The sequence below is a fragment of the Drosophila obscura genome, unplaced genomic scaffold (genome assembly GCF_018151105.1).
Source record: "Drosophila obscura isolate BZ-5 IFL unplaced genomic scaffold, ASM1815110v1 contig_139, whole genome shotgun sequence".
In the NCBI taxonomy this organism is placed as follows: Eukaryota; Metazoa; Arthropoda; class Insecta; order Diptera; family Drosophilidae; genus Drosophila; species Drosophila obscura.
The window spans coordinates 882,289-910,058 of NW_024542723.1; the positions used below are offsets into that span (position 1 = coordinate 882,289).

Genomic DNA, 27,770 nt, shown 5'->3' on the forward strand with positions numbered 1-27,770 from the left:
TGATTGAGAGTTCTTAATTAATTATGTAGAGTGCGGTGGGGTGAAGTGGTTCGGTGGGGTGAAGCGGTTGACATATAACCAAATCTCATACTGTCACGTGATGCTTTCATTGCCGGAAGTTTTTTCATGATACGGAAAATTTTGTTTAATTTATTTTATTTATTTATTTATTTATTGTGTTTTATGCGAACTACTCAACACAAATTCAGGGTAAACATATCAGTCGAGCTGGTTCTTCAAATATATGAAGTGCTTTTTCAAAATGCCCATAGTGGGGTGAAGCGGTTCAGCGTTTTGTGTGACACAAATCGGTCAGTTGATATTGGCCCGATAAAATTTGCTGCAGAAAAGCCGAAGTCGAATCGTGACAGCAAGGCGATGAAGTCAGCAATCTTAACTTCCCCTCAAAAACGTTTGGAGGTTTTTGAAGCAGGAAAGAAAAGTGCTGAAAGAAAGAAGAGAAGCTCATCGCAAAATCCAACATTCATAAAATCCAAGAAACAGAGTCGCCGTCAGGAACCCTCCAAAGAAGAAAATTCGATGACTTTTATTCAGTATTTAAGTTTCTTGCTGACCTAGGAGCCTGCTCGATGTCATTAAACAGATTTATGTTGAGGTTTATACATGGAAAACGGAAGGTTCTTTTGGTGAACCGCTTCACCCCACAATTTGTCAAAACCCATAGTTTGTTGTCGATTTCGAAAATGTTCAAATCCGAATGCATAGAAATTAAAAAAATGTCCATCTTGCCATTTAGGCCAAAAACTTGTTGAGCTGCGCCGTACAGTGGGGCCTCAACCGCAAAGAGGTGGCAAAAGTCAATTATTTTTTGAACGCTTCGGACAAATCCAATACATGAATCCGATTGAGAAATTCATATTTTCCAAAGCTTTCAAAAATGAAAGAAAAAAAAAAGGATTTTTAGTTTAGGAGGTATGAGAATCAAAGTTGAAAATTATTTCCGTGTGCGAAAAATTTATTTATTTAATTTTTATTGACATACTGCAGCTTTCAGGTAGAAGAAAAGTAAACTGCGTGAGGTATCATTCTGATTTTGGTTTTTTTTTTAACTAGGTGTATTCATTTTCATCAATATTAAATAAAAAACCGGTCCATTGCATACAAAGTTATAGAGAAAAACGTATTTTCCAAACCATGTAGTTTTTGGGTGTTGCTTTTTCAACTTTGACTTAAACTGAACAGTAGGCTGGGCCAAAAAACTTTTTTTTCCAAATTCAAACGGGACACCCCTAGTTTTGTTACCTTGGACTTAATAGTAATTTACATGTTTTTATTTTTTTTTTTTTTAATTTTTTAGAGGTTGCTACCGCATTTTACAAAAAAATTTAATCAAGAAAATTAAAAAAAAAAAATGTTGACGAATGAGTTGGATAATTGGTGAAATCTATTGCATATATATTGATACCATTCATATCGTCATTAATCAGTTATTGGCAGTAAAAAACCTGCACAAGTTTTTGCGAACTAGTTAACCAAATATATCAACCTCAGCTGAACTTTACGTGGTAGCAACCCCCAAACATTAAACTATAAATTAGAAAAAATTGTATAATTTTATTGAATAACAAAGAACAGAATGTTGCTCAAATTTTGGCCCAGCCTACTGAACAGTGACGCTACCTCGCAAGAAAAACGGCCAAAAGTGGGCTGTCGCAGCTCTAATTCCCATCAAAAATCCAGATAGATTCGAAGTCTGGTATTTTTTTGTAAAGTTTTTTTCAGCGGTAGCGCTTCTTTTTTTCCATAACTCTAGTTACGTCTGGTTGTAAAGAACTTTGCTATTTTAAAAAGATAATTAAAACAGCTACAAGGTAAGCCCAAACACTTTGTGATTTTATCTTACCGTCTGGGAATTATAAAGCATTGAAATGCAAAAATGATGATTTTTGTGTGGTATTTTTTACGAAATTTTGAATTTAAAAACTCAGGAAATGTCGAAAAGTTAAAAAAAAACCAGATTTCAAAAAATTTTTTTCTCAAGGATCCAAACCGTTTTTTTCTGATAGATATGGGACTTTAAAATTTATTAAAGAACTATGGTTTTTTTCTATGGCAGACCGAAGTCTGGTATTTTTTTTCACGTAACTCTAGTATCTTACGTCTGGTTGTAAAGAACTTTGCTATTTTGAAAAGATAATTAAAACAGCTAGAAGTTAAGCCCAAATACTTTGTGATTTCGGCTTACCGTCTGGGACCGCGACCTTCAAAAATATTTTTTTTTGAAATTTTGTAGGTTTGGCTTACGAATTTTAGCTTCACCGTCTCTCCATAGATTTTAATATACATACCTTAAACGAAGTTTTAATAATGCACCTATACATAAAAAAAATAGAAATCACAGATTATACCTTTATTTTCGACTTTTCCCGAGTTTTTAATGTAAAAATTTAGTTAAAATTACCCCGTCTTCAGCACCGCTACTCCGGAATTTATGTCTGACCCTATGCTGGGTCGAGCGAGGGGCCACTTCAGATGAGCTAACTGAAAATAGAGAAGCATCAAGCCTTGAGAGACGGAGAAACCTCTCCTGCAACTATCCATTCCAGTCTGGTCTCATGAAGACGTGGCAGTCCAATTCCCAACTTGATATTGCCAGCGCATAGAAGCTCGAAGAACAGAGCCGCTCCGATCAGAATATCAACTGGCTGGTAAAACTTCTGATCCGCCAGAGGTCATGTTCAGCATGTTCCAGCGATTAATGTCGAGGATACCGTTTGGTTGGTTACCCGTAATGGTTGGAGCAATAAGTGCCGTAATGGTCGCGGCATAGTTGGACGCGTGTGATTCCAGGATCCAACGCAGCATCCTTCGGATATGGCACACGACTCGCCTAGACCAGAAACGGAAACTTCCGACTCTTTCTTCTGTAGCTGCAACTGTTGAGGCACGGCAAGGAATCAACATCCCATAGCGACTCCTCACGCTGATTATGGCAGTGGGCAAAATCACGGCGTCCCGTCGATGACTCTGGGCCAAAAGCGACGTGGCTGACGATGTTACGGCATGTTCACCGACAGAGGGTATCGCGGGAATTCGTGGAGTCGATGTTGATTTGGTGAACGACATTCACCTTGCTGATGGCCTGATCGGAGGCAGTTGGTGCATAGCGATAGCTTCTTAGCTTCCTGAAGCCGAAGTCGAGGAGAAAGGTTGCTGAACTGAGAACATCGATATATCGAATGCCCGGTATCGCCGCAAAGCGCGCAGGCGATCGGCTTTAAGTTAGTTTCAACTAGGCAATGTTTCCGATTGCTATTGGTGTACATGTCCTTAGCGTGCTCCTGAGTCTCCAACCTCTGGCATCTCTGCTCCAGAAAAGCGGTAAATTGCTGGCTTTTGGGTTTGTTTTTTTTTACGAGCATTCTTCCCACTTGGCTTGTGTGGCGCTGTCCACTTTCTGTAGCAGGCTATGTATCAGAATGCATTCAGCAATCTGGTCATTTGTCCCCACACTCTGCAAGCCCCGCAGATTGGAATTTGCAGTATAGGGTAGACATATCAGTCGAGCTGGTTCTTCAAATATATGAAGTGCTTTTTCAAAATGCCCATAGTGGGGTGAAGCGGTTCAGCGTTTTGTGTGACACAAATCGGTCAGTTGATATTGGCCCGATAAAATTTGCTGCAGAAAAGCCGAAGTCGAATCGTGACAGCAAGGCGATGAAGTCAGCAATCTTAACTTCCCCTCAAAAACGTTTGGAGGTTTTTGAAGCAGGAAAGAAAAGTGCTGAAAGAAAGAAGAGAAGCTCATCGCAAAATCCAACATTCATAAAATCCAAGAAACAGAGTCGCCGTCAGGAACCCTCCGAAGAAGAAAATTCGATGACTTTTATTCAGTATTTAAGTTTCTTGCTGACCTAGGAGCCTGCTCGATGTCATTAAACAGATTTATGTTGAGGTTTATACATGGAAAACGGAAGGTTCTTTTGGTGAACCGCTTCACCCCACAATTTGTCAAAACCCATAGTTTGTTGTCGATTTCGAAAATGTTCAAATCCGAATGCATAGAAATTAAAAAAATGTCCATCTTGCCATTTAGGCCAAAAACTTGTTGAGCTGCGCCGTACAGTGGGGCCTCAACCGCAAAGAGGTGGCAAAAGTCAATTATTTTTTGAATGCTTCGGACAAATCCAATACATGAATCCGATTGAGAAATTCATATTTTCCAAAGCTTTCAAAAATGAAAGAAAAAAAAAAGGATTTTTAGTTTAGGAGGTATGAGAATCAAAGTTGAAAATTATTTCCGTGTGCGAAAAATTTATTTATTTAATTTTTATTGACATACTGCAGCTTTCAGGTAGAAGAAAAGTAAACTGCGTGAGGTATCATTCTGATTTTGGTTTTTTTTTTAACTAGGTGTATTCATTTTCATCAATATTAAATAAAAAACCGGTCCATTGCATACAAAGTTATAGAGAAAAACGTATTTTCCAAACCATGTAGTTTTTGGGTGTTGCTTTTTCAACTTTGACTTAAACTGAACAGTAGGCTGGGCCAAAAAACTTTTTTTTCCAAATTCAAACGGGACACCCCTAGTTTTGTTACCTTGGACTTAATAGTAATTTACATGTTTTTATTTTTTTTTTTTTTTAATTTTTTAGAGGTTGCTACCGCATTTTACAAAAAAATTTAATCAAGAAAATTAAAAAAAAAAAATGTTGACGAATGAGTTGGATAATTGGTGAAATCTATTGCATATATATTGATACCATTCATATCGTCATTAATCAGTTATTGGCAGTAAAAAACCTGCACAAGTTTTTGCGAACTAGTTAACCAAATATATCAACCTCAGCTGAACTTTACGTGGTAGCAACCCCCAAACATTAAACTATAAATTAGAAAAAATTGTATAATTTTATTGAATAACAAAGAACAGAATGTTGCTCAAATTTTGGACCAGCCTACTGAACAGTGACGCTACCTCGCAAGAAAAACGTCCAAAAGTGGGCTGTCGCAGCTCTAATTCCCATCAAAAATCCAGATAGATTCGAAGTCTGGTATTTTTTTGTAAAGTTTTTTTCAGCGGTAGCGCTTCTTTTTTTCCATAACTCTAGTTACGTCTGGTTGTAAAGAACTTTGCTATTTAAAAAAGATAATTAAAACAGCTACAAGGTAAGCCCAAACACTTTGTGATTTTATCTTACCGTCTGGGAATTATAAAGCATTGAAATGCAAAAATGATGATTTTTCTGTGGTATTTTTTACGAAATTTTGAATTTAAAAACTCAGGAAATGTCGAAAAGTTAAAAAAAAACCAGATTTCAAAAAATTTTTTTCTCAAGGATCCAAACCGTTTTTTTCTGATAGATATGGGACTTTAAAATTTATTAAAGAACTATGGTTTTTTTCTATGGCAGACCGAAGTCTGGTATTTTTTTCACGTAACTCTAGTATCTTACGTCTGGTTGTAAAGAACTTTGCTATTTTGAAAAGATAATTAAAACAGCTAGAAGTTAAGCCCAAATACTTTGTGATTTCGGCTTACCGTCTGGGACCGCGACCTTCAAAAATATTTTTTTTTGAAATTTTGTAGGTTTGGCTTACGAATTTTAGCTTCACCGTCTCTCCATAGATTTTAATATACATACCTTAAACGAAGTTTTAATAATGCACCTATACATAAAAAAAATAGAAATCACAGATTATACCTTTATTTTCGACTTTTCCCGAGTTTTTAATGTAAAAATTTAGTTAAAATTACCCCGTCTTCAGCACCGCTACTCCGGAATTTATGTCTGACCCTATGCTGGGTCGAGCGAGGGGCCACTTCAGATGAGCTAACTGAAAATAGAGAAGCATCAAGCCTTGAGAGACGGAGAAACCTCTCCTGCAACTATCCATTCCAGTCTGGTCTCATGAAGACGTGGCAGTCCAATTCCCAACTTGATATTGCCAGCGCATAGAAGCTCGAAGAACAGAGCCGCTCCGATCAGAATATCAACTGGCTGGTAAAACTTCTGATCCGCCAGAGGTCATGTTCAGCATGTTCCAGCGATTAATGTCGAGGATACCGTTTGGTTGGTTACCCGTAATGGTTGGAGCAATAAGTGCCGTAATGGTCGCGGCATAGTTGGACGCGTGTGATTCCAGGATCCAACGCAGCATCCTTCGGATATGGCACACGACTCGCCTAGACCAGAAACGGAAACTTCCGACTCTTTCTTCTGTAGCTGCAACTGTTGAGGCACGGCAAGGAATCAACATCCCATAGCGACTCCTCACGCTGATTATGGCAGTGGGCAAAATCACGGCGTCCCGTCGATGACTCTGGGCCAAAAGCGACGTGGCTGACGATGTTACGGCATGTTCACCGACAGAGGGCATCGCGGGAATTCGTGGAGTCGATGTTGATTTGGTGAACGACATTCACCTTGCTGATGGCCTGATCGGAGGCAGTTGGTGCATAGCGATAGCTTCTTAGCTTCCTGAAGCCGAAGTCGAGGAGAAAGGTTGCTGAACTGAGAACATCGATATATCGAATGCCCGGTATCGCCGCAAAGCGCGCAGGCGATCGGCTTTAAGTTAGTTTCAACTAGGCAATGTTTCCGATTGCTATTGGTGTACATGTCCTTAGCGTGCTCCTGAGTCTCCAACCTCTGGCATCTCTGCTCCAGAAAAGCGGTAAATTGCTGGCTTGTGGGTATGCTATCCATTGACGAGCATTCTTCCCACTTGGCTTGTGTGGCGCTGTCCACTTTCTGTAGCAGGCTATGTATCAGAATGCATTCAGCAATCTGGTCATTTGTCCCCACACTCTGCAAGCCCCGCAGATTGGAATTTGCAGTATCTGACAATGACCGGAGTTGGGACACAGACGAGGTCTCAATACGCGGCACACCCAAAATGTCGCTGACATGTGCCTGAAATATTAAACGCTTGTTGTTGAATCGTTTGTTAAGAAGGTCTAGGGCGATGAGATAGCTGGCGTGGCTGAATTCTAGCGAAGAGATTGTGTCTAGAGCTGGTCCTTTTAGGCAGGATCGTAGGTGCTGCAGCTTCTCCACATTCGTTAGGTCAGAATGATGTCAATTATGGAGGCAAACATGCCCCCACAACCGGCATATTGCGCGTAGCCACCACTGAATTCGGGAAGCTTTAATTCCTGCAGGCGAGGCCGACTTTGCACTATGACTGTAGCTGGGGCCTCTCCAACATGGTCCGTCCGCATTGTTGAGCATGGGAGCATTGTGGGCTGCCGCTTGTTCAACTCCCGCTTAATGCTAATCTCCAGAATGACCACGCATTCGTCAAACTCCTCCCTCAAGGGACTGCCGATCTCATCGAGATCAATCCTCTCCAGGGCATTATGGTGCTCGTTGAACGAAGCGACCAGATCCGCCAGCAACTTTAGTCGCACATTCAACTCCTCCTCACTGAGTTTGCCAATCCTCTCCTTGCCGACGGCAGTTTCCATTCTCCGTGCTGCCCCTACCTTGGATTGAACCTGGCCCTTGTTAAATGCAACGTCCAACTCGGGAGACAAAGGTGAGGGACGCAAGAGTGAGGGGGTGCTATTAGAAGCCACTGCGTTTCAGAGTCACTGGGACACAGGGGTTTACAGCCGGTGAATAACCACGAGAAGTTTGATCTGAGCTGCACATCTGACAACAACAAAGGCATGCACACTGAGAGCACGAAACCGAAACGAAACAACAGCAAGCAAGCACACCGCAAAGCAGATGACGCGAGAACCGTTTCTGTTGCTTATGCACAAGCGACGAACCGCAAAGGTTCGGTTAAAAGCGAATTTATCCAACGACAATGTTATGTTTTTTGTGATAAAATTTAACAAGTTTATGTTTATATCACGTCGGGGTCACCAAATGTTGAGCTACTGAGCTTTTTCAGTAGCGTTGTTTTGCGAGGCATTAAAAAGACGATGATTGTTCAGGTAATACTTCACAGTTTACTGGACTTAAGTTTAAATATCTATATATGTTTTGTATCGATAAATAGCGAAAGGTGTGGATTTGCTAGCGGGAGTTTATTATGGGTCGATTGAAGACGCGGGGCCCGTTCAAGTCTGTTGAATGCGATCGATATATTTTTGCATGAGCGTTTAGAACTTTTGGCAGGCAGGTCACTGAGCCAGACAGCAATAAGTTTAATTACGCTGGTGATTGATCTTGAAGTGTCTTCTGCTTTCTCTGACGAGCCTCCCCCATAGCGGCTGACTAACGCCGACAGAGATCAAAGCACTAGATAGAGCATAAACAAATGCAAACAAAAGGATGATAAAGAGAGACGTTACATTTAGAGATGTTACATATGGTCAACTACTCTTTGTGCTGCCAAGTGCCGGCGCTTAGCCGAACAAATGCTTTATATTTCCCAGACGGTAAGCTGTAATCACAAAGTGTTTGGGCTTAACTTCATAATACACGCCAGATTTCAAAAATGCTTTAAAAAAAAGTTCTGCCATAGAAAAAAAAATACCATCAAACCATTTCTAAGCCCCAAATCTTTAAGAAAAAGTTGGTTTTGTTGCTTGTGGAAAACTCGTGTCGACTAGTGTAATAAAAAACTGTATTTTTTTGTCAAAAATTAAAAAAATATATATTTGTTTAAAAATAAAACTTAAAATTATTATTTGACGTGATAATAACCATTAAACTTTATTTATCGATGGAAAGAGCAAAGTTTAGCACATAATGCACCGCAAACAGGAAAATATTCACCGGAGTAAAAGTTCAATCTTGACTATTTATTGTAAAGCTTCTAGCTTCTTTACCTTCCCGGTAAATCAAAGTTTTTAATTTTATAAGGTAAACATAGTTATAATAATTTATTATTGTTACTTAACAAATAAAATGTATCCACAGGATAATTTTATGGCAAGAAATTTCATTACTTAGAATAAAAAAAATTTTTAATTATTTTCATGTTTTTTTTCAGGGGTAATGCTCTTTTTCCACATAACTGAAATATCTTACAACTTGTTGTAATAAACTTAATCATTCTAAAAATCTTTTAAATACAGCTATAAATTAAAACAGAATTTTTTGTAGGTGTAGCTTACCGTCTGGGAAATATTATCAAATGATAATGATCATTATCAAATATCGACCCTGCCTGAAGATATTAAATTAATTCGAAATTGCGCAAATATGCGCTTAAGTTGTTAACTCTGTTTAAATATACATACAATAACACACACTACAACATTATGACTAACCCCGCGCAATCTTACTACTTCTAATCCAACAAAGATTACTATTTTGAGGTTAGGTTAGAAATAAAAAAATCTGCCAATAAAAGCATTAAAATCAGAACGAAACAAAACAACATCTAACTAAAGCCTTTTAAACTAAATTCTTAATACCTTGATATTTTACATCCATATTAAATAATGTAGTTTGTTTGGACCTTCAAATTAAAATTTGACAGGTTCAAACAGCCAACTTTAAAGGGCTACCAAAAAAAAAAATTATTTTTATATTTTAATCACGAATGGAAATTTATTTAAAGTGATTATATTAGAATATTATATTATATTAGAATATTATGATAATATTAGAACTTAATTTTGGGGTTAATGCCAAAAAAGGGCATTTCCGCCCAATATGCAATATGCACTGTGCGGCGACTGTCTGTGCTTGTCTTGGCCGATTTTCTTGAAAGTTCTTGAAAGCCTGGCATTTTTTGAATGACCCTTCTTATTAAAATGTTGATATTCATATTCTTTTTATCTATTTTTCCTTTAAAAGTGTTTTTATTTTGGTTTTTAATATTTGGCTCACTTTGTTAATTGTTTTTTACAGCCTGTTGAACTTTCGAGCTCGTTTCTTTGCTAGCATTCCTCAACTTAATCTCATGGTCCAAAAGCCAATTTTTCACGAAACTGAATGACTCCGATAATTTCTCTACAGCAGTCACAATTCCGTCATAAGTCGAAGCACTAACCATACAGTATATAGATGTGCCAGTTCATACAACGAAAGGGGCGCAAGCTGAGTGTTCTGTCCCGGCTCCCAGCGCTTCGGCTCTGTGAGGCTGAGCCACTCGGGTCGGGAGCCAGGCCATTCGGGTCGGGAGCTGGGCCGTTCGGCATGTATTACTCATGTCGGGAAGCGAAAGCAAGCTGAGAATTGCAAATGTATGTGTGTAAACAGACACGACAAAATTTTGTATCAATTCTTATTTTCCGAAACCGTTTTGAGTTTGTTTTGAGTTTCGTTTCCAGGTTACGTAAATGTGTGTGTGCCATGTATTCACACATACTGTGCTTGTGTGTGGGCTCTACAATTGTTGGCCGCTTGAATTGGTTTTTCGTTTTGTTTTGAGGGCTGATGTGATGTAGCGACCTATTCAGGGCCGGATCAACCCTCAACCGGGCCCTGGGCAACCATCAATCTGGGGCCCTCCTTTATTTTGTATTTTTCTCAGTGGCCATTATATATTTTATTCATTATTTGGAGTTTTGTTTTTTCAACAAAATTTTTCTGTTATTTCTAGGAGGGCCCTAGGCAACTGCTAATCCGGCCCTGGACCTATTCCCGTCGTAAGACTTCATATTTTCTTTGTGTGTTCTGTCGCTCGACTCGACGCGGGTCGGGTTCTCAGTGCACTGAGAAAAATACAAAATAAAGGAGGGCCCCAGATTGATGGTTGCCCAGGGCCCGGTTGAGGGTTGATCCGGCCCTGAATAGGTCGCTACATCACATCAGCCCTCAAAACAAAACGAAAAACCAATTCAAGCGGCCAACAATTGTAGAGCCCACACACAAGCACAGTATGTGTGAATACATGGCACACACACATTTACGTAACCTGGAAACGAAACTCAAAACAAACTCAAAACGGTTTCGGAAAATAAGAATTGATACAAAATTTTGTCGTGTCTGTTTACACACATACATTTGCAATTCTCAGCTTGCTTTCGCTTCCCGACATGAGTTCCCGACATGCCGAACGGCCCAGCTCCCGACCCGAATGGCCTGGCTCCCGACCCGAGTGGCTCAGCCTCACAGAGCCGAAGCGCTGGGAGCCGGGACAGAACACTCAGCTTGCGCCCCTTTCGTTGTATGAACTGGCACATCTATATACTGTATGGTTAGTGGTCGAAGGCAGTATCATCAACAAATGAGCTACCTTATACACCTCCTCAATTTCCGAAGCAGAAGCTATTAATTCTGTAACCAGATCATCAAATACGTTTAAATAACATTTGAAATTGAAACTAGACTTCAATTTGAATGACATTAATAAATGGACATGCTTTCGGATTGAAAGTTGAGACGCCAAACTCTTTCTTTCGTATATAGCGTCCAAAGCCGCCGGCAGCTGACTTCGACTTTAGTTTCATTGCGCTTCTACACTCTAAGCAAACCGGCTTTTCACGCGTTTGCTCTTTGAATAAACCCTTTTGGACTGCTGCTGTTTATTGGGACATTATCTGTGGGACACCCTGAGACGCCTCTTCGCTCAAACATTGGTCCTTCGAGCCGGATATTACCCGGCGCCTTCCCTATAAGGAATCCAGCCTTCGACCATCGGCGCTTCGACATCACCAACAGAGGATCCTAAGATAAGTACGAATTTCATGTGCCACAAATCCCTTCCATTCGCGTTTTGTGTGTTCAATTTCCGCAAAGTCCGAGTTCCGCGATATAGGTACATATATATATTCTTATATATGTACTTATTTCTTCTTTCTGTGCCATTCGTTTTCCGTGTCGCTTCTTTCTTTTCGACACCGCCATATTATCGGCGATTCCGGCCGTTCTCCATTCCTCTAACTCCAACTACCAGTGCTACGGTAGTTTTTCAATTCCGTTTTGTCTGTGCATTAATTATGACAATAATTAAAAATAAAAATATTCAGGAAGTGCATTCCAGCTCACAACAACAACTCCGCAGATGACCTGCAAATATTCAAGTTCCAACTACATGCATCCATACACACGCACATTCCGCAAAAATAAAAATATTCAGGAAGTGCATTCCAGCTCACAACAACAACTCCGCAGATGATCCGCAAGTGCATTTGATACAAAACCCACCCCAATAAACATATACCTTGGCACACTCCAAGTGCAAGGAGATTATAAATAAAGTGTCTTAATTTCATCCATCTTCATATAAATTCATTTCCATAGTTGGCGGCAATATATTTATTTTGCCAACTATACACATACATATAAACATAACGCACATACATAAAAATACTACACCCCGCATAAAAATACCGCACTCCATACTACCGAATATACTCCGCGCATAGTGGCACTTTTTAATACACAAATTCTGCGATTGCGAGCAATTTACGCGTTCCAGCCATACGTTTTGGACGCCACACTAACGAATATTATCTCCAAATACACAATAAATTATCCTCACCCAAGGCACGGCGACCTTTACATTGCCAATTGTCAAATTGGTGTGTCGAGAGTTATCCAAAAACTATCGGTATCGTAACGCTTTCAATCTTGCGTTCGACCAAAATTAAATAAATAAAAAATAAAAATAAAACCTTACTCTCGTCTTACAATTTCCAAACAAACACATCGATACTACAAGAAATAAATTGAACAATCGACGATTTATAATTTAAACCTTTTCGGCATCTGTTTTGTCATGTCATCGTCTTAGTCAATGTTTTATGTTAAGATTATTTTGAATTCTTGAAGTCTAGTGTAAGTAGGTTAGGGCAAGGCGGGAGCTCGCTCGCTCTTTCGCTCAAGGCGAATTCGCCCCGCTTTGCCACCGTAGGTTAGCTAGGCATAGAAAAAATTGTAGTGATTTTTAGAATATAATCGTTAAAATTGAATTCGAGCGAGCGCACCGAGAACTTCTTTCGTCCCGCATTTTTAATAAAACTTTACGCCAACCAAGTATTTTCGGTCTTTCGCATTTAGAAAAACTATTCTAAATTTTAAATAAATTAAAAAAGGCAACAAATAAAAGTGACAGTGACACAGTTTGCATAAAGAGTGTAACAAAAATATATACACATACAGAAAGTTATAATAAATATAACTAGTTTATTCTATTATAGAATAAAAATGTCGTGTTTGTGTATCCAAATCCTTGCCAAAACCATCGTGTCGGTCGCGCAATACCCTCACCGCCTGTTGCTGATCGTGGCTGCTACCCTGACGCCATACCTGCTGCTTCACCGTTGCTGCTACCCTGCCGATATACTTGCTGCTTCACCGTTGCTACGCCATACCTGCTGCTTCCCGAACAGACCCCGTTGCTGCAACCTAGAAGGCGAATGGCCCCTTGTGATTGCACGGACTGCAAGAGGAAAGTGGCTGGACTTAAAGATCCAAACGCAGAGCCTGAGGTATTTGTGCAAAAAATTGAAAGCTAGAGCCGAAAACATACATAAATACATATATAAATTGTTTTGTGCTGGAAAAATTGCATCTCGCTTTCAATTCTTGGCACACACGTATGATATAGTAGAGTTTGATTTGCATGCATTTAATTTATTAGTGCACATACATACATATATATCAGAGATGGGCACGCCGTGGCTCTTTCAGCTCCCGCGGCTCTTTCCAAAATGTTTTTCAGGAGGCGCCAGAAAGTCGGCTCAGACGATCGTCGCTCGCGTTCAGCGATCCGTGAATTTTTACAAAAAAAATGCCACACAAAAATTTGTCGTCAAAGAGACGGCAAAAATGTTTCGAAGGCGCGATCTCGAGATTGTAACAACACATCATGTGTCTTGGGCTACGCATATGAAAATCAGAACAAAAACAAAGGGTATTTACTTTGCTCGCCCATTCTGTCTAGCTCATGACTGCGAAGCGTCGCGACGGGTGTGGTTTTTTTTTTTGTTTTTTCTGTCTGGCTCTTTCCGTTAGTTTTCGTGCCCATCACTGATATATAACACCACATAACACATACAACAACCATACCATACTCTATTTGAACCGCTATTTGGACGAACAATTATATATCGTTTACCGCAATCAGTGTCGCCCCCCCCCTCTTTACCCTTTCGTTGTTTGAAATTCGCCAAAAAGTTGGTTCGTTAACCCAAGCCGCGGTGTATAACACTTACTTCCATACATACATACATACACACAAGCAGCTGCACCGGTGCATTCTTTTCGTCTCTCGCTTTCGCTTATCCGCCGTTGCTTGCTGTGTATTTGGTGGGAGAATTTTCGTTGCCGCGCTTGATCAAAACTGAGTGACGGACTACCCTGTTTTTTAAGGGTATATTATTTTCGGCACTCATATTGCCAGTGACGCGCTACCCTGCAGTGGTAGGGTATATCGTTTTTGACTGTCACTTGCAACCAACTAAACACCTCGTGCCTCGAAATTCAATTATTTTCGTTTTTGTTGAACATTTATTATTTATTTATCTACTAAAAAATATTGGTTGTCGTCGAGTAGATTATAAATAGTAAAATGGCACAAGAATATAAGTCTGTTCTCGATGACTTAAAAAGTAAGCTCAAAAAGCGAGTCAAAAGCATTCGCCGCTTAGAGGATCGTTTAGAGGGTGGGTCCATTCCTTTGCAATTGACAGAGCTACAATGCAGACTCGATGTTCTGAATACTGCTATTAACAAGGCCAACCTATAGCAGGAGCAAATAGAAGAAATTGATAGCAAAGATATATTTGGAGCCGAGCTGGAAGAAATGGCCATTGTAACCAAGGCAAAGATAATGTCGCTTATCGATGCCTTGAAGCTAACAAGCGATACGCAGCCCTCGGTATCAGCTTATACGGCCCCAACTCGTGCTCGACTTCCGAAATTGTCCCTACCAAAATTTAGTGGTAAATATTTGGAGTTTAAAAATTTTATAAGCCTTTTTGAGACTCTTGTTCATAATGATGCCGGTGATAATGATACCGTTCCAATACCGGTGATTGAAAAATTTAATCATTTAATTTCATGCCTCTCTAATGAAGCATTAGGAACAATAGAAGCGTTCCAAGTTACCGAGGCCAATTATGCAAAGGCCATGGCAAGCCTAAAGCGAGTATACGACAACGAGTGTCTAATATTTTCGAACCAAGTCTCCGTACTGTTTAATCTGCCAAAAATCTCACAACAGTCCGCATCGTCCCTAAGGAGCCTGATCGATACAGTGTCATCGATCTATGGTTCATTACTATCGATCGGAGACGTACGAAGATTTCGAATGCAATGCTCATTCATCTCGTTTTGAACAGAGTCGTCCCAGTGACTAGACAAAAGTGGGAAGAACAGCTTGACTTCGAAAAGTTGCCGCTTTGGTCCGACTTTGAAAAAGTTTTAAATCGTCGATACCAGCATTTGTCTGCGGAAGAGTCGACAAAGCCAAGGCACGAAAAAGTCATGCCAAGCAAGTCGCACAATCGCAGCTAATTTGCTTGTTCTTCCACTCCCCCCAACAGTAGAGCTCAGCGAACATGCAGCTATTGCAATTCGGAAGACCATGTAGTGGCCAACTGCACGCCATTTTCACGTCTCTCGGTTATGCAAAGGTTCGAGTTCACAAAGTCTGCGTCCTTATGTATAAATTGTCTGCAAAAGGGTCACACTGTTGTAAGATGCAAGGTCGCCAAATGTCGAGTTTGTGGCCGCTCACATCACACATTGTTGCATCGATACACAGTGACTGATAATAGTCTCGCGTTGCCGCCACCCCCAGAGAGTTCGTCTCCTCCTTTAAATCAGGACCACCCTTCCACCTCCCATGCTCTGCATGCGACTTCGTTGGACAGGGTGATTTTGGCTACGTCGATCGTAAGTGTCAGAGCAAAAAATGGTGAACACATTTTGGCCAGAGCTCTCCTTGACTCTGGATCCCAAACAAACTTCATCACGGAAGACCTCGCCCACCGCTTACAGATCCGTAAAGAGGAGTCGTGTATTACCTTGCTTGGTATTGGTGAATCCAATTCTCAAGTAAAGAATAAAATACACACTGTGGTGAAGTCGCGCATAAATGGTAGAGAGTTCTCCTTTGATTTTTGGATCCTGAAATCAATTTCAGGTTATCATCCTGACCAGTCAGTTAATGTAACTGATTGGAAAATCCCAGAGAACCTACCACTGGCAGATCCCTATTTCTACAAGCCACTAAGAATAGACATGCTGATTGGAGCTGAATCATTCTTTGAGTTATAAGCTGTTGGTCAAATCAAGCAAGGTCCTGACTTTCCAACTCTTCAGAAGACCCTTCTTGGCTGGGTTGTTTCGAGAAAATATGTTTCCAAAAGTTCATCCCCCCAAACTGCAAGCAGTTTTAGTTGCAGTGAAGAGTTATTAGTTAGTTATTAGAATGATTCCATAGATAGGACCTTGCAAAAATTCTATTCACTGGAAGAAATGCCATCTCAGACCGCAGGGTTTGAGTTAGCGAAAGGGTTTTCGAACTCACCTGAGATCACCGCATCTGAGAGCACAGCAAAGCCCATAACGATCTCGGATTCAGATTCGACTAAGGCGTTAGGAATCTCATGATTGCCTAAGGAAGATGCCTTTCAGTTTAAAATTGACAATAAAGTCATGGGTCTCCGAGCGACAAAACGGAACATACTGTCGTGGACATCGAAGTTTTTCGACCCCCTTGGAATGTTAAGTCCTATCGTCATAATGGGCAAGATTCTATTTCAGGAACTCTGGCTTAACAAACTAGGTTGGGATGAGTCGATTCCGATGCATTTGGAAACAGCATGGAATATGTTGGAAAATACACTGTCTCAATTGGAAGAGATCTCCATACCTCGGTTTGTGTATTCGGATCCGATGTCACCGGTCCAGATACATGCCTTCGCTGACGCCTCCATGAGAGCTTATGGAGCGGGCGCCTTCAGAAATTGTTGAGCTGGAGAAGAGGAAGAACACTGCTGCTGCCGTGGAAGTTTCGGATTAGAGTGTTTTGTTATATGTTCCGCTTTATAAGAAAATGTAAGAACCCGAGCATGACGTTTGAAAAAACGGTCTCACCGACCGAGTATGATGTAGCCTTTCGCAAAATTGTTGAAATCACCCAACATCAAGAGTATCGTGAAGAAATCGAGAAAGTTCGGAAAGGATCTACAGTTGGTCCTGGTTTTCAGCGGTTGAAAATGAAGACACTGGTACTTGGTGTACTTTTTCGTTGTTGAGAGTAGAGGGGCGACTAGCTAAAGCTCCTATATCATACGATGCAAAGTTTCCATTGCTTTTGTCAAAGTGCTCGCAATTCGTGCGGAGCTATGTTCGTCATCTGCACCAAACCAATCGACAGAGTGTTTGGATCGTAAACGCTCAGGAGGTCTGCAGTCAGACAGTTCGATCGTGTATCCGCTGCTTCAAATGCAAGCCTCGACTGCTGACGCAACTTATGGGAAATTTACCCGTAGACCGGCTCCGTGCTCTCCGCCCATTTTTAATTTTCAGCGTTGATTTTTGTGGACCCTTTTCGACGACATTGAAAGTTCGATACAAGTCCTATATCGCGCTTTTTGTTTGTTTTGCGTCCAAAGCGGTTCACTTAGAACTTGTATCTGGCTTGACCACTGACTCTTTTTTATTGCCTTTCCAAAGGTTCGTTGGGAGCCGAGGATATCCCCAGATCGTCCATTGCTACAACGGGATTAATTTCGTCGGAGCGAGCCGCCACCTCAGCGCTCTGCAAAAGGCGCTCGAGGACGAGGCGGACGCAGTTCGCGAATTCGCGTCAAGAAACGGATGCGAATTTGCGTTCATACCCCCTCGAGCGCCGCAAATGGGAGGACTCTGGGAGGCAGGTGTGAAGTCTGCGAAGAGCCTACTCCTACGGGCGGTAGGCAGCGCGCTCTTGACCGCCGAAGAGCTCGCCACAGTCCTCGTCGGGATGGAGGCCGTCCTGAACTCCAGGCCGCTAGGAGCCCTCAGCTAGAGAGCGTGATGGTGGGCATCGAGCCGGTGCTCAACTCGCGCCCTCTAGGACTGCTAAGCCCAGACCCAAGCGACAGCGAGGCACTCACGCACGGGCACCTGTTGATAGGCGGGTCGCTCATCGCCCCCCATCAGCTGCTTGCGGTGATGGCAACTTGCCTCGTCAGTCAGGCACACGTGTTGGCGGGGATGGTCCCGCGAATATGTCCTGGGGCTGCAAATTCGGGGCAAGTGGAACCAACGGAAGCCCGACATCAAGGAGGGAAACCTCGTTCTCGTGGCCGAGGACAACATGCCTCCACAGGAGTGGCTCCTCGGGAGAGTCATCGCCACGCACGCCGGGGAGGACGGCATGGTCAGGGTCGTGGACATTAGGAGGAGCGATGGAGGCATTTTTCGGTGGGCCATCCAAAAGTTGGCGCCGCTACCATATTGTTGAACCCGCGCAGGCCTTCAACGGGGCCGGTGTTTCGTCATGTCATCGTCTTAGTCAACGTTTTATGTTAAGACTATTTTTAATTCTTGAAGTCTAGTGTAAGTAGGTTAGGGCAAGGCGGGAGCGCAATAAAAGCTCGCTCTTTCGCTCAAGGCGAAAGTTGTAATGATTTTTAGAAGATAATCGTTAAAATTGAATTCGAGCGAGCGCACCGAGAACTTCTTTCGTCCCGCATTTTTAATAAAACTTTACGCCACCCAAGTATTTTCAGTCTTTCGCATTTAGAAAAACTATTCTAAATTTTCAGCATCTTTTTTTTTTCTGTTTCCTGCAGTATTTCTCCCGATAGTTTTCCAGCGCCCAATCCGCAGTCATATTCTTGACTGCAGCTTCCGGTAACGTTTACGGCGACTAGGCGACTTTGTCGATCCAAACCGACATATAGAGCAAACTATCGGCCATTCCAATCAGCTATCGAGAATATAAATGCCATTCCGTCCGCCGTCCATCCACAAATAACCCAGTTCTCGACTGCATCAAAGAGGTAAACGGAGGAGCCCGCACTAACAATATTTGCAAAATATTGCCAAAATCAGTGTGACCGCTCCTCTCCTCCGGAGAGCCTCCGGAACTACGCCGACACAAAAAATCAAGTCACCCCTCACTCCGAAAGCCACAAGTTGTCTCCCGTGACCCTCAAGGTTCCAGCTCTGACACAAAAAGACCCGAAAGGTTCGTTCGTCAGTAGCCCCGTCAGCGCCCGCCACTGCACCACAATGGCTCAATCCGCCACCTCTGTCGCTCGGACCAAATTGGTCGCCGCCATTGGCCGACTTTCCCACCTGGCAGAGCGCATCACCGCCGCACCATCCGCCTTTCCAAGGTCCGCCGAGGACAAGGCCGAGTACAAGGCCTGCTCCGCGGTGATGGCTGACGAGGATCCAGCAATCCAGGCTGACATCCGGGAGGAATACGAAGAATGCTATGGGGTGTTTGAGAAGTGCCTCAGTGACCTCAATGCTCAGTTGGCCACAACCACAGTCCATCCTCTTGCACAGCCAGTCCAATAGGGCGGCTGTCGACTGCTTCCCGTCAATATTGAGGTATTCTCAGGGGACTACGTCCGCTGGCCCACATTCCGGGATCTGTTCACTGCGGTCGTGATCAACAATCCTAGATTGTCTTCGGAGAGAAGCTGTACTACCTCACCGAGAAGACCCGGGGCGATCCGAAGGCCATCGTAGAGAAATCCCCCCTCACCAATGAGGGTTTCGAGTCCGCATGGTTAGCCCTCCGTAGCCCGATATGAGAATAATCGGCTTCTGGTTACCAACCAGATAAACATCCACCTTTTCTTGCCCCGCGTTACTTCCGAGTGTAGTCGTGCTTTGAAGGATTTACAAAGTACGATGCAGGGGGTCCTAAATGCACTAGCTGTCTCCAACGTCTGTACCGACAATTGGGATAGTCTCCTAGTGACCATCGGTGCTTCCAAATTGCCAAAGTTGAGCCGCGTTGTGGGAAGCGTCCGTAACGGACAAAAAGGAGGTGCCGCCCTGGAAGGAAATCGACTCCTTCCTGACTCAGCGATACCTAACGCTAAAGGCTATCGAGAGCGACCCTTCCACTTCCCAAGTCGTATCCGCCACTCGCCAAAGGCAGTCAGAACCCGCCATCCTCCCGAAGCCAATCTAATCCGTTCCGTTCCCAAGGCAGTCCCGTTCCAAGGACAGCGCACTCCTTCCAAAGCAACGTGAATCAGAGCAAGAGCACGTGTGATCTCTGTTCCAAGGAGAATCACCCAATCCGACTATGTCCTCATTTCCTACAAATGACCGTTGATGCTCGCTCCAGCTGCATAAAACAAAAGCAGCTCTGTTTAAATTGCTTCGCAAAAGGCCATTTGCTTCGAGAATGTCAAAGCTCCCACAATTGCAACACTTGTGGAGGACGACACCACACGCTTCTGCATCGTGGCAATCCAGCTTCCAGCGAGTCACATTCCACATCCGTACCCAATTCCACAGCTTGGCCAGACGTCAATCGACAAGTACCTTCCGCAGAAGATTCAAGTTCTTCTGAACCTCATCCTAACATTCAGACGAATTTCGCTTCCGGCACAAGCTCTGTCCTTCCATCCACGGCAACGTGGGCTCCGAGGCAACGTTCATTACGGAACGCATTTTCAACACGATTCAATTGCCATTCCAACGTATTCAGACACAGATCTCCAGCCTCAATCAGACAGTATCCGCTCAGTCCGATAAGCTCTGTCAGTTTTCCATTCGCTCCCCAACGAGGCTGGGCTTACAATTAAACGCCAAAGCCTATGTTATCCCGGAATTAGCAAAGAATCTTCCGTTGCATCCGATCTCGCCAAGTTTATTAAAAGACTTGCCGAGTTTTCCATTGGCGGATTCTACAGTCTTCGAGAGCTCACCAATCGATGTCCTGATTGGAGCCGATATCCTACCATCGGTAATGTCAAGCGGCTTACAGCCCAACATATGTGGCTCTCTCCTCGGCCAAGAAACCATTTTTGGTTGGGTGCTCACTGGTCCCGTGTCCAATACGGCGAGCCATCAAGTTGCATTCTTTTCTCGTCGAATTTCCAGAGTAGCTTCCAATGTCCCAAATGTGCCCGTCATCCGTTCCAAGCTCACTTCTAAGCTTCTTCGACTTTTTATTTCGACCTAGCCTTCCACACACAGACATGGCTTCACGATCCCATTTCGACGTCTTCCGGTGAGCCGCCCCGTCATAGGAATCCCGGATCCATCAGCAACCTCCTTGCTACAAAATCGGAGCATATAGGGTCTTTGCCATCCTGCAAGCGTTTTTGCCTACGGTGACGCGGCTCACGCACCCGCTCCCCCTGCCGACAGCCGCCGGCAGCTGACTTCGACTTTAGTTTCATTGCGCTTCTACACTCTAAGCAAACCGGCCTTGCACGCGATCATTTGTATTGAATAAACCCTATTTTGAAGAACTTGGACCTGCAGCTGTTTTATCTTGGGGTACTATCTGTGGGACTCCCTGAGACGCCTCTTCGCTCAAACAATCATCATCAACTACTTTCAAAACATTGTTTTCGGCCAACAGTGCTTTAACTCGAAATTTCCAGATGGAATATTTCTCGCCGTCGAACGGTTTGATATTTCTTTATTTCGTTTTTTCATTCTCCTTCTTCACAACCACACCTATGGGATCTTCAGTGGATATAGATCCTAAATCTCAAGCCTTTAAGAAAATAGTATGGCGGAAAAAGAAATTATTGTTGAATAACATGCATTTCCGATACCATTTAAATGTTTTAAACACATTCTGGATGACACTTTTATTGATCACATTGTTCAACAATCGAGCTTATATGCCACTCGGAAAAATATAACAGCTTCGTTCCTTACAACCGCTTCGAAAATTCGTCAATACATTGGAATTCTATTTTTATGTCAGTTTTTCGCTACCCGAGCATCCGTGCATTTGTTGACATCAATTGCCCCAGCATAATACATGAATATAATAGCCATATGGGTGGAGGCGACCTCATGGATGGTCTTATTGGTCGATATAAGATTTCAGTAAAGAGCAACAACCAGTATACAAATCGGTTGTTTATACATTTTCTTGACTTAGCTAAGACGAACGCATACGTTTTGTTCAAGAGGATTAACAGCGACAGACAGTGCCAGCTACCCAAATTTCGAACACAAGTTGACCCTTCTTTGTATGAGGGAGTAGCCTTCGCTATCAAAAGATCCATGAAGCCCACTGCATATTCTTAAAAATAAATCTACAAATCGTATGTACCGCATGTATACATTCGTTACGATGGAGTCGGACACATTCCTCAGATTGTATCGCGGGCTGGTAAAAGGTTTAGAGGTTACACTTCCGAAATTCAAATTGTATGCCGTAAATGCAATATAAACCTATGCCTTTCCCAGCAAAAACACTATTTCTACGATTTTCCTCACAAATAAGTAGACAAATATTTTGTATATAAGTAACTTTTTTTATGGATATGGGAGATTTTTTTTGTTGCCCACTTTCCCAAAGCAGCCTCTAGGTGGCCCAAAGATTTGGTCCTATAAAACCAGATTTGTGCAAAAGTAAAATATTTTCGAGAACAAACCTTTACATTTAAGATATAATCAACTGCGAAAAAAAAATTTGTGCAGTAGAAGGTTAATTGTTTTTATTTATTTTATTTATTTTCTTTCCTTCAACCCGACGTATCACGCAGAATACATTCAAGAGAGTGAGCTGAGCTGAGAAACCAGCAGAATACACACACAATTGATGTAAGCAACGGTTGTCCCGCCTTAACGCACTATTACATATCGATCCCTTACTGTTTTGTAAATCACAAGAACACATAAAATTACACAAGATGTATGATGCAATACTCATAAATATTGCATCAGTAATTTCAACTGCGTTGCTTGGGCTACTCGCGTTGTTGTTGTTCCCGTTAAGCCAACATATAGGTCCCCGCCGTAATTGCCGATCGAAGAACCTTTTGCATTTCCTTTGTCCAACATAGACGTTTTAATCTGTGTCTTCAAATGAAGCCTTACAAGCACAACCAAGGAGACTGGTGTGGTGTCGTGATCAAGTGTGGACGTGTTTCCTTGGTGCTCCCGGGCGGACAGGGGATGGATGCCATACCTGCAAGGAAATAAGACCGGATGTAGAGCATATGGGGAACAACGGATGACCAAAGGTCATGGAGCACCTAACAGCTACCCCCGCCCAGGCCGTGCGCTCCAAAACGGGGCTCTGTCGACCGAGTAGGGGCGGTATAACCCACATCTGCAAGCCGGAAGGAAATATTCGGACGCTGATGGAAGCCCCAAAAGTGTCGCCGACCAAACGAAATCCAAGCAGCGTCTGACCCAAAATGGGCGGCCGCTTGGTCTGTGTCTGTATCACATTGATCGGCAGTAATGAACCCTAGCAGGAGGTATAAAATGTGAACAACCTGGCAGTAGGTATAAAATGCGATTGGAATGGTATAATGTCTTCCTACAACATAACTACTCAAGGTGGAATACCACTAGGTGGAAGTCCACACGCGCAGAGCAATCCCGCGGTCGGGGTACGGATTCTGGAGGCCCCAAGACTCCATCGAGCAGTGTGAGTAAAACTCCAGAATCAGCGCCCAAGACATCGACGAGATGGGCTGAATATTGGACGATCTCCTACACCAGATGAATGAGAAGGACACACAAACTTCTTCACAAACTTCTTGCTGGTGAGGTTGATTCCACTGCCCTCAGTAGCCTTATTAGCTTTTCTGTCCCTTCCCGCCCGACTAGGCATTACTTTCCGCTTCATCTTCAACTCTGTCTTTCTAACTACTCTGACCATGAATCTTTCCGTAGCCTTTGCCGTAACTACAATACTTTCTTCCATCTGTTTTCCTTCGACACTAGTTCTATTAAGGTAAAATCTTTGTTAACAAATAACTTAAATTAATTACACTAGTTAACACGATTTTTCCTCAAGGAACAAAACGAACTTTTTCTTAAAGATTTGGGGCTGAGAAATGGTTTGATGATATTTTTTTTTTTCTATGGCAGAACTTTTTTTTTTAAGAATTTTTAAAAACTGGTATTTTTTTCTTAACCTTTTTTCAGAGGTAGCGATTGTTTTTTTCACATAACCCTAGTATCTTACGTCTGGTTGTAAAGAACTTTGCTATTTTGAAAAGATAATTAAAACCGCTAGAAGTAAAGCCCAAACACTTTGTGATTACAGCTTACCGTCTGGGAAATATAATGCATTGAAATGCAAAAATGATGATTTTTGTGCGGTATTTTTTACGAAATTTTGACTTTAAAAACTCAGGAAAAGTCGAAAAAAAATTATATCCTGTGTCCTCTATGGAGAGACTTTGGAGCTAAAATTCGTTAACCAAACAAAAAAAATGAACAAAATGAACAAAAAATACCTTTTGGAAGGCTGCGGGCCAAACTGCCAATCGGGAATTGCTATCGCGATCAGGTACCAAATGTACAACCCTTTTTCGTTTGCTTTGTTCCCAATTGGCAGTTGGGCCCGCAACCTTCCAAAAGGTATTTTTTGTTCATTTTTTCCTTATTTTAGGTTTGGTTAACGAATTTTAGCTCCAAAGTCTCTCCATAGATTTTAATGAGCGATACCTTAAACGACGCCAAATTAACGCACCTATACAAAAAAAAAATAGAGGACACAAGATATAATTTTTTTTCGACTTTTCCTGAGTTTTTAAAGTCAAAATTTCGTAAAAAATACCGCACAAAAATCATCATTTTTGCATTTCAATGCTTTATATTTCCCAGACGGTAAGCTCTAATCACAAAGTGTTTGGGCTTAACTTATAGCTGTTTTAATTATCGTTTCAAAATATTAAAGTTCTTTACAACCAGACGTAAGATACTAGAGCTATCTGAAAAAAACAAGCGCTACCTCTGAAAAAAGCTTAAAAAAAAAATACCAGACTTCAAAAATTCTTCAAAAAAAAGTTCTGCCATAGAAAAAAAACCATAATTCTTTAAAAAATGTTAAATCCCCATATCTATCAGAAAAAGTCGGTTTGGATCCTTGAGGATAAAAAAAGTTCGATTTTGTCGAGTAGTGTAATCCATGTTCTTGTCCTTTTCATATTATGTTATAATTTTGTTAGTTTAACTGCTCATAGTTGAACCTTATTAAATAAATACAAATACAAATACAAAAGGTCAATTAATATGGCCATCAAGAAGATGATCGGACGCATGAAGGAGCTGCAAATGGAGGCACCGGCAGCAAAATGTCACTGCCATGCTGCAGGGCTCCTGCCCAGGCTGGCCAACCCCGACACTGACCCGACGAGCCCAAGTGCGGTAAAGGCGACGCAAACGACGCCAAGAGCCCGCAGAAACGCGCCAACACCACGACCCAAGTATCGAACTATGCCCGGGAAGCCTCCAAAAGAGCAACCCCCTAACAGGCAGAAGGACATCCGACAAGGGCCGGAAAAAAAACCGGCGACCAAAGCGCAAAGCACCGACACGGACCCACTCAGAAATGGAGCGAGGTCAGAGCACGACGAGCGAAGCGCAAGTGCTGGTCAAATGCACGGAGGAGACGACGTCCGCTGACATACTCAAGCTGGTGAAGGCCCCAACGCTCCAAGGCCTTAGGAGCAAGGTCCAGGGTATTAGGAAAACTGCCTCTGGGGAGCTGCTACTCAGAATGCAGCAACCCTCCGACCCAGCCACCCAGGAGCTACAGACGGCCATGCTAAAAGCGCTTGGTGACAAGGCAGCCGTGAAGGCCATACAGGAGAAAGCTGCGATCGAAGTCCTCGACCTAGACGAGCTGACGACAGGCGGGGAAGTATGGGACGCCAGCCCGGTGCTTTAAGTGCATGGCCTACGGACACACCGCAGCCAGGTGCAGATCCAAGCGTCCCGTGACAAGAGACGTCTGTTACAATTGTGGAGGAGAGGGGCGTAAGCACAACCAGTGCAGCAACTCACCAAAGTGCCTAATATGCGCTGGCAAGCGTGGAAACACCCGCTCAGCAGCCCACTCGATCCTCATCCGCGCCTGTCCCGAGTACAAGAAGGCCATGTCTAAGCTGATCGATGGTTAAGCTACTGCAGCTTAACCTCAACCACTGCTGAGCTGCTTAGGACCTGCTGGCGCAAACAGTCATGGAGCAGAACATAGACCCAGCTATACTTATCGCGCCGTATGCGAACAAACACGACGGAGTCTATCAGCCAAGTTCAGACGGTGGAGTGGCAATCTGGAGCTGTGGGCCCCAACCAGACCAGCTCACATACAGAGCATCAAGTGTGGGCCAAAAGCCAAGCACAAGGGCATGTACGTAAACAGCTGCAACATAGTGCCACGTCACACGCAACATGAGTACGAGGCAGTCATCCGCGACATCGCAGCGATTCCCAAGACAGATCCCCGGTCCTAATAGCGGGAGATTTCAAGGCATGGGCCGACGTTCGAAAACGTAAATATTTGCCTCTTAAACATAGGAAGCGCCCCGAAGTATACCAAGGCAGGCCGTGAGTCTATCATCGACCTAACGTTTGCAAGCCCGGAGATCGCACGCCAAAAAATTAGTTTTTTGTTTTTCCAAGGGGACACCACCCCATTCTGTTCTTTGTTATTCAATAAAATTATACAATTTTTTTCAAATTTTTAGTTTAAACTTTGGGGGTTGCTACCACGAAAAGAAAATACACTTTTTTGGTTAAATATACATTACAAAAAAATTAAATTCGTCGGTTTATTTCAAATAATATTGAAACTTAGAAACTATTTCATATTGATAATAAGGTATTTTTAATTTTTTTTTTAGTTACTTTTGTAACGAACCATGGATCCCATGGTTCGTCACAAGCAGACGACGCAGCCAACGCTACTCCCAGGTGAAGCTATCAACACCCAGCAAAAATGAAAACTCAGCACACGCCAAAAGACAGGAGACCAGCACAAGGGGCTTACGCAATAAGTACCTAAAATTATATTAAATAAATAAATATTCCTAACAATATATATTCCCGAAGTGCCAACGAAATTCCTTTCCGACGGTACCAGTGCACACCGAACACTTTACCTGGGACATTGGACACTTGTTGGGAGGCGATTGCTTAGGTAACCCTCGGTTACCGGGCAAACCCCTCACATGCGCGAGCCAGTCAGCAGTCTCCGACTTTCCTTACCGGGAATATTGGACACTGACTGCAGGGCTAAAGTTTAGGTAACCTTCTGTTACCGATAAGCCTGTCTGCACGCGTAAGCCTGTCTGCACGCGTATTTATGTAAGAACCTTTCCACATTCTGAAGTAGAAATAAGATATCTGTAAGACATTCATGGGAAAATCGAAGGCCGGCCGATCTATAAAAGGCACTGCCTTGCATGAAGAAACGGCAGTCAATCAGCCATCGCAGGCAGGCAATCCACCAGCCATCGGGAGAGAGTCCACCAGCCGTAGCAGTCAGGCAAAAAACAAACACGCAAGTCAAACCACCATACGTGTCGTAGAACAAATACAAATAACATAATACATAACATAACCGGGTAGAATAATAATACGGAAGAATAAAGATACATATCTGTTAAAAGTCAAGTAACCAAGAGTGTTGTGATTTCGCTAACCCATTTTCAGTTGCTGGCAAAGTTCCTGGTTTACCCAAATAAAGTCCTGCGAATTATAAATAACTTGTAATTCAGGACCCTGGACAGACTGAAGCATACCTCAGCCTGAGATAGGACATTAAACTGTTAAAAATTTAACGATTGGTGAAAATCAAGAAATTCAGCTTAGGTTGATATATTTAGTTAACTTGTTCGCAAAGACTTGAGCAGGTTTTCTACTGCCAATAACTGATTATTGACGATATGAATGGTATCAATAAATATACAAAAGATTTCACCAATTACCGAACTCATTCAGAAAAAAAATTTTGTTTGAATTTTCTTGATTAAAATTTTTTGTAAA

At 42.5% G+C, this 27,770-nt stretch overlaps 1 protein-coding gene across 13 annotated transcripts in view; it reads right to left on the reverse strand.

Moving 5' to 3' along the window:
* Positions 1-27,770, reverse strand: part of LOC111076368 (mitochondrial basic amino acids transporter) — a 211,525-nt gene that overhangs the window by 82,848 nt on the left and 100,907 nt on the right. Inside the window, exon 4 of one of the 13 annotated variants that reach the window (XR_002608020.2) lies at positions 22,458-22,947. The exons of the other annotated variants lie outside the window; for them this stretch is intronic. The gene's annotated coding sequence lies outside the window, so the exon portion shown is untranslated. Of the gene's footprint in view, positions 1-22,457; positions 22,948-27,770 lie in introns of those variants that run through there. 13 annotated transcript variants of the gene reach the window in all.